At 45.8% G+C, this 17,813-nt stretch overlaps 1 protein-coding gene across 3 annotated transcripts in view; it reads right to left on the bottom strand.

The window, feature by feature from the left end:
* LOC137369199 (transducin-like enhancer protein 4) overlaps positions 1–17,813 on the bottom strand; it is a 208,273-nt gene that overhangs the window by 43,382 nt on the left and 147,078 nt on the right. The gene's annotated exons all lie outside the window — the stretch shown is intronic.

The raw sequence follows: 17,813 nt of genomic DNA, 5'->3' as shown, positions 1-17,813 counted from the left end.
TATCTTTCCCAATCCCATCTCTGTACCTCCTCCAACCCCTGCCCCCAAACTCTATCTTCCTCTGATTCTAGCCAATCTTGTAAACCACACCCTACCCCCACCGCTAATGTCCCATTCTTGGCAGCCAGGTGTTCTGCAGCAAGAGGTGCACACTCTAGAATTCAATCACTAAACCCCTCTGCATCTCCATCATCTTCGTTTAAGATTTGCATTGCAATTTGCTTCTTTGACCATGCTTTTGGACACCCTCTTAACGGCATTGGACTGAATTTAGTGCATGTGGCACGGGTCTTGGCAGTGGCCCTGAAAGCAGGTATCGTTGCCGCACCAGAGAAATGCAGCCAGTTGACTGCAATCACGCGGCAGCCAGCCAATTAACATCCCGGAGGCACGGGGCCCTTCCAATGATGGCGTGGGAGCATCAATCTCGGCGGACCGTTATTTTTAAAGGCCTGCCTGCCCTGCATTCAGTCCAGCTTTACACATTTAAAATGGTGCAGCAGCACTCCAGAAAGGGCACTTTCTCCTCCAACCTGAAGGCTGACCATTCTGTAATCCACACTGCCCTTGGAGTCTCCTCTGGGACATTGGGCTCATCACTCCCCTTTGCACCAGTGCCAATGCCCCTCTATGTCCCTTGCTGAGAGCCCACCATCAGACTAGGCTCCCACTGCTGACGTGAGCCCAGCAGCAGACTAAGCTCCCATTCTCAGAGGCTTCTGCTCCCTATTCTTCCACCTCAGGTCAACCAGGAACCAAACAACCACCTCAATATGGCTGACTTCCATAGGTGATATTGAGGCCTCGTCTTGGTGCCGTCAGCCTTAACTGGTCAGAGATCTGAAGGCCCGTGATCCCCATCATGAAATCATGAAATCATGAAATCCCAAACTTGTACTAAAAAAAAAAATTGCAGAAAACTGCATGCAAATTACTGTTAAGTGCCTGCTTAATGAGCTCAATTGCCTTCCCGCTGCATCGTAATGGCAACGCCACTTTCGAGGTTTCCCACCGCTGGTAAAATGCGGAACTGACGTCTCGACGTCGGGTTTCCGGGTGAGCACATCCCCTCCTGATTTTTTGGACACGACCCCACCCCGCCGCCTTCTATCCCACTCCTGAAGGCCCCATAAAATTCAGCCCATTACCTTTGGCTTTCTGTTCATTTTTAAATTGATGCTTCTGTGAAAACTTTGGGGTTTTTTTTATATCAAAGGCACTCTTTAAATACAAGGTGCGATATTAAAAAAAAAGTGCACAGCAACAAAATCCAAACCACATAAATGCAGATACATGAGGAAAAGCCATATCATTCATTCTTCTTTATTTTGTCATTCAGAATATTTGATAATCATTTTTCCACACACTATTTAGGGAGTTCATTCAGTTCCTCTTCTAATGATAACAAAATTAGAATTTCTTTATGAAATTTAAATTCCAAGCCAAATGGCACCAAGATTTTGGCACAGTTTAGAAAAATATTTAAATCCAGACAGTTGTAATGGAGGCAATAAGCAATATTTGGGTCAGGTGTTATTCACAGCTTTAAAATGAGGCTGCTGTTTAAAATCTGCATATTATATACCTACACTCACAGTTCAGAAAATATTGTGTTAAACCTGACATGAGAACCACTTTGGTTTTGTTTCTGTGCTGAAGAATAAGCATGAAAATCTAAAACAGTTTATTAACCTTCAAACGTTAATTATTTGTAATACACAACCATAGGAAAACGAAATGATTGCTAAGCAATGCGAAGTCACGAATGTGCATTCAGATATGGACACTAAATTTGTTTCTTTCAGGAAACCTGAACTATGCCAGTGTTTTGTAACATTGTGCATTATAATTCAGAAAAAAAGACAAAAAAACGTTATTTTCCTGCAATCACTATTAAAATTCCCGAGTTGACTGTGCAGAGATGGGAAGAAAAAAGATTGCAAGAGATACTCGGGCTATGATTGGATAGGGAAGAGCAGAATCATAGAGCCATAGAGTTTTACAGCACAGAAACAGGCCCTTCGGCCCAACGCGCCTGCGCCGACCATCAAGCATCCGTCCAAAACTAATCTCACTTACCTGCACTTGGCCCGTAGCCTTGTATGTTATGGCGTTTCAAGTGCTCATCTAAATACTTCTGAATAGTCGTGAGTGTTCCTGCCTCTACCACCCCTTCAGGCAGTGTGTTCCAGATTCCAACCACCCTCTGGGTGAAAAAATTTCTCCTCAACTCCCCTCTAAATCTCCTGCCCCTTACCTTAAATCTATGCCCCCTAGTTATTGACCCCTCCACTAAGGGAAAAGGTTTCTTCCTATCCACCCTATTCCCCTCATAATTTTGTATACCTCAATCAGGTCCCCCCTCAGCCTTCTCCGCTCCAAGAAAAACAACCCCAGCCTATCCAGTCTCACCTCATAGCTGAAATGCTCCAGCCCAAGCAACATCCTGGTGAATCTCCTCTGCACCCTCTCCATTGCAATCACATCCTTCTGATACTGCGGTGACCAGAACAGTACACAGTACTCCAACTGTGGTCTAACCAGCGTTTTATACAGCTCCATCATAACCTCCCTGCTCTTATATTCTATGCCTCGGCTAATAAAGGCAAGTATTCCGTATGCCTTCTTAACCACCTTATCTACCTGTGCTGCTGCCTTCAGTGATCTACAGACAAGCACCCCAAGGTCCCTCTGACTCTCTGTACTCCCTAAGGTCCTACCATCCATTGTATATTCTCTTGCCTTGTTAGTCCTCCCAAAGTGCATCACCTCACACTTCTCAGGATTAAACTCCATTTGCCACAGCTCCGCCCATTTTACCAGCCCATCTATATTGTCCTGTAATCCTCACTATTTACATCACTACCAATTTTCGTGTCATCTGCAAACTTACTGATCATACCTTCCTAATTCACATCTAAACCATTAATGTACACTACAAACAGAAAGGGTCCCAGCATCGATCCCTGCGGTATACCACTGGTCACAGGCCTCCATTCGCAAAAACAACCCTCTACCATCACCCTCTGCCTCCTTCCACTAAGCCAATATTGAATACAATTTGTCAAATTACCCAGTATCCCATGGGCTCTTAGCTTCTTAACTAATCTCCCATGCGGGAGCTTATCAAAAGCTTTACTGCAGTCCATGCAGACTACATCAACAGCTTGGCCATCATCTACACCTCTAGTCACCTCCTCGAAAAATTCAATCAAATTTGTCAGACATGATCTCCCCCTGACAAAGTCATGCTGACTAACCCTGATCAATCCCTGCCTCTCTAAATAGAAATTAATCCTGTCCCTCAGAAATTTTTCCAATAATTTCCCTACCACTGATGTTAGAGTCACAGGCCTATAATTACCTGGTTTATCCCTGCTACCCTTCTTGAATAATGGTACCACAGTCGCTGTCCTCCAGTCCTCTGGCACCTCTCCTGTGGCCAGAGGATCTGAAAATTTGTGTCAGAGCCCCCGCTATCTCCTCCCTTTCCTCACATAACAGCCTGGAATTCATCTCATCTGGGCTTGGGGATTTATCCACCTTTAAGCCCGCTGATACAGCTACTACTTTCTCCTTTTCAATGCTAATTTGATCAAGTATATCACAATCCCCCTCCCTGATCACTACGCCTGCATTGTCCTTCTCCAAAGTGAACACAGATGAAAAGTAATCGTTCAAAACCTCACCTATGTCCTCCGGCTCCACACACAGATTGTCTCTCACATCCCTAATGGGCCCCACTTTTTCCCTGGTTATCCTGTTGCCCCTAACATACTTATAAAATGCCTTGGGATTTTTCTTTTATCTTGTCTGCCAGTGATTTTTCATGTCCCCTCTTCGCTCTCCTAATTACTTTTTTTAAGTACTACCCTACACTTTCTATACTCCTCTCGGGCCTCCGCTGTTTTCAGCGCTCTGAATCTGCTATATGCCTCCTTTTTTTCCCTGATCCAATCCTCTATATCCCTTGACATCCAGGGTTCCCTGCACTTACTGGACCTACTCTTCACCTTTACGGGCACATGCTGGACCTGAACCCTTGCAATTTCCTTTCTAAATGACTCCCACTGGTCTGATGTAGACTTTCCCAGAAGAAGCTGCTCCCAGTTCACTTTGGCCAGATCATGTTTTATCATATTGAAATCTGCCTTCCCCCAATTCAGTACTCTTATTTCCGGTCCCTCTATTTCCTTTTCCATAACAACCTTAAATCTTAGAGTTATGGTCACTATCCCCAAAATGCTCCCCCACTGACACTTGTACCACTTGTCTGGCTTCATTCCTTAGGATTAAGTCCAGTACCGCTCCTCTTCTTGTAGGACTCTCTACGTACTGGCTCAAAAAGCTCTCCTGAATGCACTTGAAGAATTCCGCCCCCTTTAAGCTTTTTGTACTAATACTATCCCCTCTAATATAGGGGAAGTTGAACTCCCCTACTATTATTACCCTATTATTTTTGCACCTCTGAGATTTGCCAACATATCTGCTCCTCTACCACTGCCTGACTGTTTGGGGGTCTGTAGTACACTCCCAGCCAAGTGATAACCCCCTTTTTGTTTTTAAGTTCTTTTTTTATTCATTCATGGGATGTGGGCATCGCTGGCCAGGCCAGCATTTATTGCCCATCCCTAATTTCCCTCGAGAACGTGGTGGTGAGCTGCCTTCTTGAACCGCTGCAGTCCATGTGAGGCAGGTACACCCACAGTGCTGTTGGGGAGTTCCAGGATTTTGACCCAGCGACAGTGAAGGAACGGCGATATAGTTCCAAGTCAGGATGGTGTGTGACTTGGAGGGGAACTTGCAGGTGGTGGTGTTCCCATGCATTTGCTGCCCTGGTCCTTCTAGTTGGTAGAGGTCGTGGGTTTGGAAGGTGCTGTCCAAGGAGCCTTGGTGCGTTACTGCAGTGCATTTTGTAGATGGGGGTACACACTGCGGCCACTGTGCGTCGGTGGTGGAGGGAGTGAATGTTTGTAGATGGGGTGCCTATCAATCGGGCTGCTTTGTCCTGGATGGTGTCGAGCTTCCCGAGTATTGTTGGAGCTGCACCCATCCAGGCAAGTGGAGATTATTCCATCACACTCCTGACTTGTGTCTTATAGATGGTGGACAGGCTTTGGGGAGTCAGGTGGTGAGTTGCTCGCCTCAGGATTCCGAGCCTCTGACCTGCTCTTGTAGCCACGGTATTTATATAGCTACTCCAGTTCAGTTTCTGGTCAACGGTAGCCCCTAGGATGTTGATAGTGGGGGATTCAGCAATGGTAATGCCATTGAATGTCAAGGGGAGATGGTTAGATTCTTTCTTGTTGGAGATGGTTATTGCCTGGCACTTGTGTGTCGCGAATGTTACTTGCCACTTATCAGCTCAAGCCTGGATATTTCTACATGGGCTGCTTCAGTATCTGACGAGTCACGAATGATGCTGAACATTGTGCATCATCAGCAAACATCCCCACTTCTGACCTTATGATTGAAGGAAGGTCATTGATGAAGCAGCTGAAGATGGTTGGACCTAGGACACTACCCTGAAGAACTCCTGCAGTGGTGACCTGGAGCTCAGATGATTGACCTCCAACAACCACAACCATCTTCCTTTGCGCTAGGTATGACTCCAGCCAGCTGAGGGTTTTCCTCCTGATTCCCATTGACCTTAGTTTTGCCAGGGCTCCTTGATGCCATACTCGGTCAAATGCTGCCTTGATGTCAAGGGCAGTCACTCTCACCTCACCTCGAGTTCAGCTCTTTTGTCCATGTTTGAAGAAGGCTGTAATAAGGTCAGGAGCTGAGTGGCCCTGGCGGAACCCAAACTGAGCGTCACTGAGCAAGTTATTGCTCAGCAAGTGCCGCTTGATGGCACTGTTGATGACACCTTCCATCACTTTACTGATGATTGAGAGTAGGTTGATGGGGCGGTAATTGGCCGGGTTGGATTTGTCCTGCTTTTTGTGTACAGGACATAACTGGGCAATTTTCCACATTGCCGGGTAGATGCCAGTGTTGTAGCTGTACTGGAACAGCTTGGCTAAGGGTACGGCAAGTTCTGGAGCACAGGTCTTCGGTACTATTGCAGGAATATTGCCAGGGCCCATAGTCTTTGCAGTATCCAGTGCCTTCAGTCGTTTCTTGATATCACGTGGAGTGAATCGAATTGGCTGAAGTCTGGCATCTGTGATGCTGGGGACTTCAGGAGGAGGCCGAGATGGATCATCAACTTGGCATTTCTGGCTGAAGATTACTGCCAATGCTTCAGCCCTATCTTTCGCACTGATGTGCTAGACTCCCCCATCATTGAGGATGGGGATATTTGTGGAGCCACCTCCTCCAGTTAGTTGTTTAATTGTCCACCACCATTCACGGCTGGATGTGGCAGGACTGCAGAGTTTAGATCTGATCCGTTGGTTATGGGATTGCTTAGCTCTGTCTAACCCATGCTGCTTTCGCAGTTTGGCATGCAGATAGTCCTCTGTTGTAGCTTCATCAGGTTGACCTCATTTTGAGGTATGCCTGGTGCTGCTCCTGGCATGCCCTCCTGCACTCTTCATTGAACCAGGGTTGGTCTCCTGGCTTGATGGTAATGTTAGAGTGGGGGCTATGCCGGGCCATGAGGTTACAGATTGTGCTCGAGTACAATTCTGCTGCTGCAGATGGTCCACAGCGCCTCATGGATGTCCAGTTTTGCATTGCTAGATCTGTTCGAAATCTATCCCATTTAGCACGGTTGTAGTGCCACACAACATTAAGCAGTGTATCCTCAACGTGAAGGCAGGACTTGGTCTCCTCAACGACTGTGCAGTGGTCACTCCTACCAATACTGTCATCAACAGATGCATCTGCGGCAGGCAGATTGGTGAGGACGAGGTCAAGTATGTTTTCCACTCTTGTTGGTTCCCTCAACCCCTGCCGCATCCCCAGTCTAGCAGATATGTCCTTTGGGACTCGGCCAGCACGGTCAGTAGTGGTGGTACGGAGCCAGTCTTGGTGATGGACATTGCAGTCCCCCACCCAGAGTACATTCTGTGCCCTTGCCACCCTCAGTGCTTCATCCAAGTGGTGTTCAACATGGAGGAATACTGACTCATCAGTTGAGGGAGGGCGGTAGGTGGTAATGAGCAGGAGCTTTCCTTGTCCATGTCTGACCTGATGCCATGAGACTTCGTGGGGTCCAGAGTCGATGTTGAGGACTCCCAGGGCAACTCCCTCCCTATTGTATACCACTGTGCCGCCACCTCTGCTGGGTCTGTCCTGCCGGTGGGACAGGACATACCCGGGGATGGTGATGGCGGTGTCTGGACATTGTTTGTCAGGTATGATTCCATGAACATGACTATGTCAGGCTGTTGCTTGACTAGTCTGTGGGACAGCTCTCCTAACTTTGGCACAAGCCCCCAGATGTTCGTAAGGAGGACTTTGCAGGGTCGACAGGGCTGGGTTTGCCGTTGTCATTTCCGGTGTCTAGTTTGATGCCGGTTGGTTAATCCGGTTTCATTCCTTTTTGTTGATTTTGTAGCGGTTAGATACAACTGACTGGCTTGCTAGGCCATTTCAGAGGGCACATAAGAGTCAACCACATTGCTGTGGTTCTGGAGTCACATGTAGGCCAGACCAGGTAAGGACAGCAGCTTTCCTTCCCTAAAGGACATTAGTGATCCAGGTGGGTTTTTACAACAATTGACAATGGTTTCATGGCCATCATTAGACTAGCTTTTTAATTCCAGATTTATTAATTGAATTCAAATTCCACCTTCTGCTGTGGTGGGATATGAACCCATGACCCCTGAGCAATACCTTGGGTCTCTGGGTTACTAGTCCAGTGACAATACCACTACATCATCGCCTACCCCTATTCTACCCATATGGCCTCATTAGAGGAACCTTCTAAGATATCATCCCTCCTTACTGCAGTAATTGACTCTTTAATCAAAAGTGCAAAGCCACCTCCTCTTTTACCCCCTCCCCTATCACATCTGAAGATTCTATACCCTGGGATATTAAGCTGCATGTCCTGCCCTTCCCTCAACCATGTCTCAGTGATAGCAATAATATCATATTCCCATGTGTTAATCAATGCCCTCAATTCATCTGCCTTACTAGTAAGACTCCTTGCATTAAAATAGATAAAATCCAGCCTTGTATTATTTGCTTTGGCCTTAACAGGTCTACAGTTACTCTGCCCTCCAAACTGACTTAGCTTTTCATTTATATTTGATTGTACAACACTGCCTACTGTGCTTCCACTCTGTATCCCATCCCCCTGCCAAATTAGTTTAAACCCCCCCCCCCACCACCCGCACAACAGCACGAGCAAACCTCCCAGCAACGATGCTGGTCCCATTCCGGTTCAGGTGCAACTCATCCATCTTATACAGATCCCATCTTTGCCAGAAACAAGCCCAGTGATCCAGGAAACTAAATCCCTCCCTCCTGCACCATTTCCTCAACCATGTATTCATCTGTTCTAATCTCCTATTAATACACTCACTAGCCCATGGCACCGTAAGAAACCCAGAAATTACAACCCTTGAGGCCCGACTTTTTAATTTGCAACCTGGCTCTCTAAATCCTTTTTGCAGGACCTCATCCCTCTTTCTACCTATGTCATTGGTACCAGCGTGGACTACGACCTCCGGTTGTACACTCTCACCCTCCAGAATACTATGTAGTCGCTCGGTGATATCCAAGACCCTTGCACCAGGGAGGCAACATACCATCCTGGAATCGTGTCTGCGACCACAGAAACACCTATCTGTTCCTCTAACCATAGAATCCCCTACCACTATTGCCCCCTTGTCCCTTTTTCTCCATCCCAGCACAGCTGAGTCAGCCATGACATTCCGGTCATGACTCTCAGTGCATTCTCCAGAGGAACCCTCTCTCTCATCGGTACTCAGAACTGAATATCAGTTAGAAAGTGGGATGTCCTCTGGGGACTCCTGCACTACCTGCCCTGACTTCTTTGTCCGTCCAGCAGCCACCCAGTCACCCCCTGACTGTGCTCGCCTAGGCACCAGCTTGACTACCTACTGAAACGTGCCATCCACGTAGTCCTCCACCTCGCGGATGCGCCACAGTGACTCCAGCCGCCGCTTGAGTTCCGAAACCCGAAGCTCAAGCTTTTGCAACCGGAGACACTTTCTGCAGATGTGTTCGTCAAGGTCACATGGCACGTCCACTACTTCCCACATTGCACAGGAGGTACATTACGCTTGGCCAAGCTGCCCTGCCATTACTTACTTTTGCAATGAAAAAAAAACTTGCTCGTGTAATATCTTACCAGCTATTTACAATCAACTTTTATCTCCTGTACCTTTGAGGCTGAGAAAGAAAAAGACCAAAGAGCACCTTCCACCGCTCCCAGCCAATGAAAATACCCACACTTAACTTACAGCCTCACTCAATGCAAACAGCACTAGCATAGCCAGTAAAGACTAAAAATTTACAGGTAGCTATAATTGGGCTTTAATTTAAAAGGAACCTTTTTTTTTAAAACTCCAATCAATCTCAGTTATCCCTGGGCAATAATAGCGACCGCCCACCGACTAATCAGTGCACAGAATTTCAGTGATGTCACTGTTCTTTTTTTTTTACACTAAATCCAAACAGAGCACGTGCAGAAACAGTCAGAGTCCGCTGCCGCTGTCCCCTACTTCAGGTTTTTAAAATTTTTTTTATTCATTCATGGAATGTGGGCGTCGCTGGCTAGGCCAGCATTTATTGCCCATCCCTAATTGCCCTTGTACTGAGTGGCTTGCTAGGCCATGTCAGAGGGCATGTAAGAGTCAACCACATTGCTGTGGGTCTGGAGTCACATGTCGGCCAGACCAGGTAAGGACAGCAGATTTCCTTCCCTCAAGGACATTAATGAATCAGATGGGTTTTTACAACAATCGACAATGGTTTCATGGCCATCATTAGACAAGCTTTTTAATTCCAGATTTTTTTATTAATTTAATTCAAATTCCACCTTCTGCTGTGGTGGGATTCGAACCCATGTCCCCAGAGCAATACCCTGGGTCTCTAGGTTACTAGTCCAGTGACAATACCACTACGCCACCGCCTCCCCTAAGTAAAGGGCCTTGAGCCCCGCTCTTTTATAGGTCTGCTCGGATCCTGACTCCTTTCAGGTCCGCTGCCGCCGTACCTGACTTCAGGTTAGTGAAGGGCCTCGAACCCCGCTCTTTCTTTTATAGATCTGCTCGGGTCCTGACTCCTTTCAGGTCCGCTGCCGCTGTCCTCGACTTCAGGTTTGGTCTATGCTAATTCACTTTATATCTGGAACAGCTGTATTCCACCTACACCTTTCCTTTAGCTGCACCCTTTGCAGAGATATAAAGCTGTCTTCAACCACTGAACAGAAAAAAGTACCTTGAAAAACTCTAAAATAAAAGCAAAATACTGCGGATGCTGGAAATCTGAAATAAAAACAAGAAATGCGAAGAAGTTCCGAAGAAGGGTCACTGACCCGAAACGTTAACTCTGCTTCTCTTTCCACAGATGCTGCCAGACCTGCTGAGTGGTTCCAGCATTTCTTGTTTTTATACCTTGAAAAACTCTACTGACATACTTCACAATTACGTGTTTATGCATTCCTGTACAAAAACTTTTTTTTAAATTCATTCATGGGATGTGGAGGTCATTGGCTAGGCCAGCATTTATTGCCCATCCCTAACTGCCCTTGAGAAGGTGGTGGCGAGCTGCCTTCTTGAACCTCTGCAGTCCATGTGGGGTAGGTACACACACAGTGCTGTTAGGAAGGGAGTTCCAGGATTTTGACCCAGCGACAGTGAAGGAAAGGCAATATAGTTCCAAGTCAGAATGGCATGTGACAGGGAGGGGAACTTGTAGGTGGTGGTATTCCCATGCATTTGCTGCCCTTGTCCTTCTAGTTGGTAGAGTTCGCGGGTTTGGAAGGTGCTGTAGAAAGTGCCTTGGTGCATTGCTGCAGTGCATCTTGTAGATGGTACACACTACTGCCACTGTGTGTTGGTGGTGGAAGAATGTTTGTGGATGGGGTGCCAATCAAGTCGGCTGCTTTGTCCTGGATGGTGTTGAGCTTGTTGAGTGTTGTTGGAGCTGCACCCAACCAGGCAAGCGGAGAGTATTCCATCACAATCCTGACTTGTGCCTTGCAGATGGTGGACAGGCTTTGGGGAGTCAGGAAATGAGTTACTCGCCACAGGATTCATAGGAACATAGGAAGATAGGAACAGGAGTAGGCCATTCAGCCCCTCGAGACTGTCCCGACATTCAATGAGATCATGGCTGATCCGTGGCCTAACTCCACATACCTGCCTTTGACCCATATCCCTTAATATCTTTGCTTAACAAAAATCTATCTATCTCAGATTTAAAATTAACAACTGTTCTAGCTTCAACTGCTGTTTGTGGGAGAGAGTTTCAAACCACTTCCACCCTTTGCGTGAAGAAGTGCATCCTAACATCTCTCCTGAATGGTCTGGTCCTAATTTTTAGACTATGCCCCCTATTTTTAGAATCTCCAACCAGTGGAAATAGTTCATCTAGCCTGTCTTTTCCTGTTAATATCTTGAAGACTTCAATCAGATCACCCCTTAACCTTATAAATTCGAGCAAAAACAGGCCTAATTTGTGTAATCTCTCCTCGTAACTTAGAACAAAGAACAAAGAACAGTACAGCACAGGAACAGGCCATTCGGCCCTCCAAGCCTGCGCCGATCTTGATGCCTGCCGAAACTAACACCTTCTGCACTTCCGGGGCCGATATCCCTCTATTCCCTTCCTATTCATATATTTGTCAAGATGTCTCTTAAACGTCGCTATCGTATCTGCTTCCACCACCTCCCCTGGGAGCAAGTTCCAGGCACTCACCACCTTCTGTGTAAAAAACTTGCCTTGCACATCCCCTCTAAACTTTGCCCCTCACACCTTTAACCGATGTCCCCTAGAAACTGACTCTTCCACCCTGGGAAAAAGCTTCTGACTATCCACTCTGTCTATGCTGCTCATAACTTTGTAAACCTCTATCATGTCGCCCCTCCACCTCCGTCGTTCCTGGAGGGCTAAAACAGCTCATACTTCCTCCCTTTCAATGCTAATATGTTCAAGTATATCACAATCCCCCTTCCTGAGCTCTACACCTACTTCGTCCTTCTCCATAGTGAACACAGATGAAAAGTAATCATTTAAAACCTCACCTATGTCCTCCGGCTCCACACACAGATTGCCACTTTGGTCCGTAATGGGCCCCACTTTTTCCCTGGTTATCCTCTTGCCCTTAATATACTTATAAAACATCTTGGGATTTTCCTTTATCTTGTCTGCCAGTGTTTTTTCATGCCCCCTCTTCGCTCTCCTAATTACTTTTTTTTTTAAGTACCCCCTACACTTTCTATACTCCTCTCGTGACGCCGCTGTTTTCAGCGCTCTGAATCTGCCATGAGCCTCCTTTTTTTTCCTGATCCAATCCTCTATATCCCTTGACATCCAGGGTTCCCTGGACTTGTTGGTCCTAGCCTTCACCTTAATGGGTACAAGTTGGCTCTGAACTCTCACTATTTCCTCTTTGAATGACTCCCGCTGGTCTGATGTAGACTTTCCTCCAAGTAGCTGCTCCCAGTCCACTTTGGCCAGATCATGTTTTATCATATTAAAGTCTGCCTTTCCCCAATTCAGTACCTTTATTTCCGGTCCATCTTTGTCCTTTTCCATAACTACCTTAAATCTTACACAGTTATGGTCACTATCCCAGAAATGCTCCCCCACTGACACTTCTACCACTTGTCCGACTTCATTCCCTAGGATTAGGTCCAGTATTGCCCCTTCTCTTTTAGGACTTTCTACGTACTGACTCAAAAAGCCCTCCTATATGCATTTTAAGAATTCCATCCCCTTAAAGCCTTTTGCACTAAGACTATCCCAGTTGATATTGGGGAAGTTGAAATCCCCTACTATTATTACCCTATTATTTTTACACCTCTGAGATTTGCCTACATATCTGCTCCTCTATCTCTCCCTGTTTGGAGATCTGTAATACACTCCCAGCCAAGTGATTGCCCCCTTTTTGTTTTTAAGTTCTACCCATTTGGCCTCATTTGAGGAACCTTCTAAGATATCATCCTTCCTTCCTGCAGTAATTGACTCCTTGATCAACAGTGCAATGCCACCTCCTCTTTTACCTCCTCCCCTGTCATGCCTGAAGATTCTATACCCTGGAATATTGATCTGCCAATCCTGCCCCTCCCTCAACCATGTCTCTGTGATAGCAATAATATCATATTCCCATGTGTTAATCAACACCCTCAATTCATCTGCCTTACTAGTAAGGCTCCTTGAATTAAAATAGATGCAATCCAGCCTTGCATTTTTCACTTGTGCCTTAACAGGTCGATATTTACTTTGCCTTTTAGACTGACTCAGTTTGTCAAGGGGAGATGGTTAGATTCTCTCTTGTTGGAGATGGTCATTGCCTGGCACTTGTGTGGCATGAATGTTACTTGCCAATTATCAGCCCAAGCCTGGATATTGTCCAGGTCTTACTGCGTTTCTACACGGACTGCTTCAGTATCTGAGAAGTCGCGAGTGCTGAACATTGTGCAATCAGCGAACATCCCCACCTCTGACCTTCTCATTGGAGGAAGGTCATTAATAAAGCAGCTGAAGATGGTTGGGCCTAGGACACTACCCTGAGGAACTGCTTCCGGGAATGTCCTGGAGCTGAGATGATTGACCTCCAACATCAAGATTATCTCAACCTTTTGTTTGTTCTCATTTGTACCGAATAGCAACATCACAAAATAAAGTGAAGGGCTATCTTAAATGCAGGTTAATGTGCAACACTGAATTCCCACAATTATCTGCCCAGCTGTCAATACATGTTCAGACTGTACTTGTTGAGAACACGGTCAATAGAAAGCAGAAACCCAATATCTAGGTAGGTCAAAGCTGTCAGCACAAACAATTTTCAACAGGAAATGGAGCATTCTGTGTCAGTTGCTTCAGTAAACATGCAGGGCAATTTAGTCATATGAAGTGTTTGTTTAGTGGTTTGCATTCTTTGAACCATGAAGTGATGGCTTCTTGAAATTTTTCCTGTGTGCTAACCGCTTAAAGCGAATACTGATAGACCACACAGTATTAGTTTCTTGCTACAAACTCAGAGGCGGAGCCCAAACACAGGCTAGTGTCATAAGAAAAATAATTTGTGTCATAATGGCCACGGTGCAAAAACACAATGGGCCGGATTTTATCTGGCCCTTGGAGACAAGCTGGGAGGTGGGGGCCAGTGTTGGGGGGGGGGGGGGGCCAAATGTGTGGTGGGGCAGACAAACTGGTGTGGGGTGGCATCGAGCGGTGTGCCCCATGTTGTCCTGTCCCCATGTTATTTTGGCCATGGCAGGCACCATGACGGATGGGAAGTCCACTGGGAGGCCAATTAAACCACTTTAGTGGCCCATTAGTGGCTGCCTCGCGCCTCCGCTGGCATTTAGCCAACGTTGGAGGGGCCCGTTATCACGTGGAGACACCACCAGGTAAGACCTGGCGGCTGTTGTATAGTGTTAGTGTAGTTCGAGCACTGTTTACAGATGTCTCAGAGTCTTTGTATGGCTCAATAGTAACTTGTTTACGTTAGATACATAACTATTTACACTCGCATTAAGCATGACCAGCTCACACTTCTCATGATGCTTCAAGCTCCTTCCAAGCCTAATACCCATGTGACTATGACATCATCAGCACTACAGTGGGAGGGGTTACTCTCACTGTCTCAAACATTAATACTTTCAGACCCTTATACTACATCTCCCTTGCCCCCCAGTTTTTGTCCCACCCCACCCCCAAATGCCTGACATCACAGATTCTCTGTCAGGAGGCTTCACAACTCTCCCTAATTGTGTTCTTGTCAGACTTGGAAGATCAGTAGTCTTTCTTGAAAGTCTTGTTCAAGGACTTGGATGGTCTTGACTATTGTTTGTAGTATCCTGTTGTCTCTGGGTGTCTTGATCATCATCTGGTTTCTCCAGATCTTTTACAGGTTGTTGTGTTTGAGGAGATAAGGGATAAGGTTTCTCCTATCTCAATGTATAGTACCCTTGGGAGTTCTTTTGGGCCTCCTTATCTCGAGAGACAATGGATACGCGCCTGGAGGTGGTCAGTGGTTTGTGAAGCAGCGCCTGGAGTGGCTATAAAGGCCAATTCTGGAGTGACAGGCTCTTCCACAGGTGCTGCAGAGAAATTTGTTTGTTGGGGCTGTTGCACAGTTGGCTCTCCCCTTGCGCCTCTGTCTTTTTTCCTGCCAACTACTAAGTCTCTTCGACTCGCCACAATTTAGCCCTGTCTTTATGGCTGCCCGCCAGCTCTGGCGAATGCTGGCAACTGACTCCCACGACTTGTGATCAATGTCACACGATTTCATGTCGCGTTTGCAGACGTCTTTATAATGGAGACATGGATGGCCGGTGGGTCTGATACCAGTGGCGAGCTCACTGTACAATGTGTCTTTGGGGATCCTGCCATCTTCCATGCGGCTCACATGGCCAAGCCATCTCAAGCGCCGCTGACTCAGTAGTGTGTATAAGCTGGGGATGTTGGCCGCTTCAAGGACTTCTGTGTTGGAGATATAGTCCTGCCACCTGATGCCAAGTATTCTCCGAAGGCAGCGAAGATGGAATGAATTGAGACGTCGCTCTTGGGAGTGTGTACTACATAAGATTGCAAATGAACTTCATCTCTCTGGCTGACTCTACCTTCACGTCCTAGATCTTGTATCTCTCCATCCTTTAACACTGGTAGGCTTCTGGTATGGATTCTCTTATTGTAATTGCGAGATTGCTGGTTCCTGTAAGACTTCTCTGTTTTGAACTTTTTTGTAGTCTTGCCCTGGAAATAGTTTTCTGGGTAAAATAGGAAGTTGAGTTTTTAGCTTCCTCCCCATCAACAGCTCTGAAAGTGAAAGTCCACACAACAATGGAGTAGATCGATAATTCAATAGTGCAGTTGGAAGATCTTTGTTCTTCAACAATGATTTAATAGTTCATACTCCTTTCTCCGCTTCATCATTCGATTGAGGGCAACAAGGGGAACTTGTGACATGTTCAAATCCCTACTGCATCACAAATTGTGTGAAGTATTCATTTGCAAACTGCAGTCCATTGTCTGACACAACCTTGTCAGGAACACCATGCATTGCAAAGATCTCCTATCAAACTCGAATGATTCTGTGTTGTTGAGTACAAACTTTTCACTTCAATCTATCTTGAAAAATAATCCATCACCATGATGCAAGATTTTCCATTGTACATAAATAAACCCATTCCTCGACGTTCCCATGGTCTAGTTGAAAATTGTGTCGTTATCAGAGGTTCCCTCTGGTCTGGTCTACATACTGGCCATACCTGCGCTTCAAGATCATGTTTTCTATGTTTTTGGATATTCTTAGCCATCAAACAGATGATTGAGCTCACGCTCTACATTTTGTGATTGCCATGTGGCCTTGATGGATTCTTGCCAAGATCGCTGTTCAAAGAGAAATCAGAATAACCAGTCTGTTGTTACACACCAGCAAGTAGTCTACAATTGTGAAGTACCTCCTGAATTCAAAGAAAATTTTAATTACTTTCCCATTAGGGCATTCCTGTGGCCAACCTTGTGAACAATACTGGTGTATCTGAATGCATTCCTCATCTCACTTTTGAGCGTGGCAAATTTCTTGAAGTTTCTGTGTACTTGCTGGCCATTGCGACGCTGTGTATTGTGAATATAACTATCTCTTCCACAAAGTTAACATCCTGTTGTGTAGGATGGTCAACAGTTGCTCTTGATAATGCATCAGCGGATGTTTGCATCTTTCCCTGAACATATACCGTCTCGTAGGTATATCTCATCAACCTCAATTGGAATCTCTGAATTCTCTGAAGCATCATTGCAATTTCCTTCTCATCCAGTAAGGAAACCAAGGGTTTGTGGTCTGTCTCAATAATCATTTTCAGGCTAATAATATAATCAGAAAACTCTCGCAAGCCCACGTAACTGCAAGTGCTTCTTTTTCAATGACAGCATACCTTGTCTCTGTCTCAGACAAAACTCTAGATGTCTTCGACATCCATTTGGCTGTTCTTGAAAGAGGACTGCCTCTAACCCTGTAGATGAGGCGTCTGCTGCAATTATCATTGGTAACGAATGGTTGTAATGTGCTAACTTCTCCAGTGAGACAAGAATCTCCTTAATTCTTCGAAATGCCTGCTCTTCATGTGTGTTCCAAAGCACACTTGATCTTTTTTCAAGAGTTGTCTTAACGGTTCTATTACTTGCGCCAAATCAGGTAAACATTTTGCCAACTGATTGACCATTTCAAGAAATCTTTGGAGATGTTAGACTGAAGTTGGGATTGGAAATTCACGAATGGCTCTCGTCTTTGGCAGGTCTGACATTATGCCCTTGCTACTTACAATATATCCCAAGAAACGAATAGACGTTTTTGAGAATTCACACTTATCATGAAGCACTAGCCCTTCTTCTTGAAGACGACTTAAACCACTTTTACTCTCTGGTCATGTTCTTTGGCTGATTCCCCATAGACCAGGATGTCATCCATGTGACACAGCACCTCATTGAGGCCTTGCAGAATGCTGGACATGGTCCTGTGGAAGATTTCAGGTGCAGATGTTAGAATGAATGGTAAACAATTGAAGAAAAATCTTCCAAATGCTGTGATAAATGTTGTGAGTAATCTTGACTTATCGTCGAATGGAAGCTGCCAAAAGCCACTATTCATGTTGAGTTTAGTGAACATTATGCTTTTGGATAGTTTTGCCAGGCTGTGGTCCACCGAAGACATAGGA

This window comes from Heterodontus francisci, chromosome 4, assembly GCF_036365525.1.
Source record: "Heterodontus francisci isolate sHetFra1 chromosome 4, sHetFra1.hap1, whole genome shotgun sequence".
Lineage (NCBI taxonomy): Eukaryota > Metazoa > Chordata > Chondrichthyes > Heterodontiformes > Heterodontidae > Heterodontus > Heterodontus francisci.
Note: the sequence above shows the minus strand (reverse complement) of the source record. Positions and strands in the feature narration are given on the sequence as shown.